Genomic DNA, 2,998 nt, shown 5'->3' on the forward strand with positions numbered 1-2,998 from the left:
CACTCTACTACAGTGATTGCTACTGCTGTCTTTTAATAAAGGATTGTATTTGTTGACTATTTTATGCAGGGACTCTAATGGATGCTACTTACTATATGCTAGCAGATCTTTATGTACAAAGAGGGACTTTTCATTTAGAGGACACTATACAGATTGAGGCTGGGTTCACACTACGTATATTTCAGTCAGTATTGTAGTCCTCATATTGCAACCAAAACCAGGAGTGGATTAAAAACACAGAAAGGATCTGTTCACACAATGTTGAAATTGAGTGGATGGCCGCCATTTAATGGCAAATATTTGCTGTTATTTTAAAACAACGACTGTTATATTGAAATAATGCCAGTTATTTACTGTTATATGGCGGCCATCCACTCAATTTCAACATTGTGTGAACAGATCCTTTCTGTGTTTTTAATCCACTCCTGGTTTTGGTTGCAATATGAGGACCACAATACTGACTGAAATATACGTAGTGTGAACCCAGCCTTACAGTGCGAGAACTCTTATGTTACATCAATTGCTAATAGGATAATTGTAATATCGACGCTGTGCCAAGTGACTTTGAAAAATTACAGGTACTGTATACTCTTTATCCCAATAAACACTAATTGAGGCTGGGTTCACACTACGTATATTTCAGTCAGTATTGTGGTCCTCATATTGCAACCAAAACCAGGAGTGGATTAAAAACACAGAAAGGATCTGTTCACACAATGTTGAAATTGAGTGGATGGCCACCATATAACAGTAAATAACTGCCATTATTTCAATACAACAACCGTTGTTTTAAAATAACAGCAAATATTTGCCATTAAATGGCGGCCATCCACTCAATTTCAGCAGTGTGTGAACAGAGCCTTTCTGTGTTTTTAATCCACTCCTGGTTTTGGTTGCAATAGGAGGACCACAATACTGACTGAAATATACGTAGTGTGAACCCAGCCTAGAAGTGCACTTTACAAGTGACTTATGAATGACTTTAAGGGTAGCTTCACACGTTCTGGATCCACAGCAGATTTCACGCTGCGAGTTTGCAGTGAAATCCGCAGCGGATCCTGTACTGTAAAGCTGAATGGGTCCCATACACGCAGCGGATCCACTGCGTGTATGGGACCCAGCCCCTTTAACCCCCCTGCCGCCCACAGCCTGAGCATACATTACCTGCTCCGTGCCGCGGCTGGGTGTTATGCTCCCGGATCCCCTCGCTCCTCACCAGCCAATCAGTGCTGCCGTGCACTGATTGGCTGATGAGGAGCGAGGGGAGCCTCACACACAGCAGGTAATGTATGCTCGGGGCCAGGGCTGTGAGCAGCGTGGTGGCTAAAGGGGCCGGGTCCCATACAGGCAGCGGATCAGCTGCGTGTATGGGACCCATTCAGCTTCACAGTACAGGATCCGCAGCGGATTTCGCTGCAAACTTGCAGTGTGAAATCCGCTGCGGATCCGGTAAGTGTGAAGCTACCCTAAGAGTGTTTCACATTGGGCAGAAGCCCATCCTATTTTATAAATTATGTTTCTTTTTATTGTAAATATACACCTTTGCTGCTTTTATATTGCACAGAATGTATGTATGTTGTATTTGAGAGAGAAATTTGCACTTATGATCAACCTCTAGGCTATTTTGCAGGTACTCCACAGACAAAAGACTTTTACCTGTTGTACCTGATGCTCGATTAAATTCACTGTTGAAACATAATACCTTGTCTACCTGTTGGCTGATTTCTACTGCACCTCACCAACACCATGGACATTACTGTAATTACCTCAGACAACAGTATTAGGGAGTTGGGCCCACCAACAACTAGGGACAGCCCCTTCCCCCTTTGAGCTCCGTGGCTGATTATCGGAAATGGCCCGTGACAACACTTTATTATTACTTCAATATTCTCTCTCCTCAATAATAGTATGTGCACACTAATAAAATCACACAGTCAATTTGCAGCAGATTCCATCGTTGCCCCCCCCCCTTTGATGTCCTATAGGCTCCATTCTATGCGAAGGCAGATTCCGCTGTCCACACAAAGAATTTTCATGTTAATTCCTTACCCGGACAGCGGAATCCGCCTGACCCTAGAATGGAGTCTTTGGCATGGAAAGAGAGTGAAATGCGTGATTTCCATAGTGTGCATATACCCTTAAAGTCTTAACTTCACCCAGGAGAGCTGTGTACAGCATGTATTGACACACAGTGACAGAAGCCATTTGACAGCTAAACAGCTTACACTACTACCCTCACCCTATCCTCTATCTACCTATCTTATATTACCCTCTGTAACCCTGCCTCTATCTATCTAGTGTAAACGTATGTGTTCAGTTAACTGTACGGGAGCTGACTTGGAGTTAGGGAGAAAGTGTGATATATTATGAATATTCCCTTGCACCTACAGTTTTGCTGTATCATAATGTACAATGTGTAACTTTTTTAAAAATTCGGTTCGCTCCCAATTTTTTTTTTTTTGTGCAAAGTTTGTAAGGAATCTTGGTTCTGGAAGTTCAGTTCGTTCATCTCTAGTATTAACCCTTAGAATAAAGTTCACTCAACACTGCACAGTGTACTCCAGGAAAAAAAACATGACTGCATTACTATTCTTTTTCACCTTCCCCATAAAATGTAATAAGAACTTCTCAAAATAGTACCAAAAAACTGTTCTGCTAAAAAAAAACAACCCCCCCCACACATATCCTTTAACTAAAAATAAAAAGTTATAGTTGTCAAAATAGGGCAATGCAAAAAGGATTTTTACTGGGTTTTTACCGTGTGGATTCCACATGCTACATTGTACATATGGCAAAATCTGTAATACTTGCAGATTGTGCTCTGTGTCAAAGATGCATATGAGGGAGCAGTGCAATAATTCTTTTTCACTTCACATGTGGTTACTGAACTGTAACTTAAAGGGTGCAGTATTACGACAAAATAAGGTTTACGATATGTTAAACAGCCTGAACTATTGAGATAAATTAAAGACATGGTAAAAAAAGTGCACACAGAACG

This window comes from Dendropsophus ebraccatus, chromosome 14, assembly GCF_027789765.1.
Source record: "Dendropsophus ebraccatus isolate aDenEbr1 chromosome 14, aDenEbr1.pat, whole genome shotgun sequence".
NCBI lineage: Eukaryota > Metazoa > Chordata > Amphibia > Anura > Hylidae > Dendropsophus > Dendropsophus ebraccatus.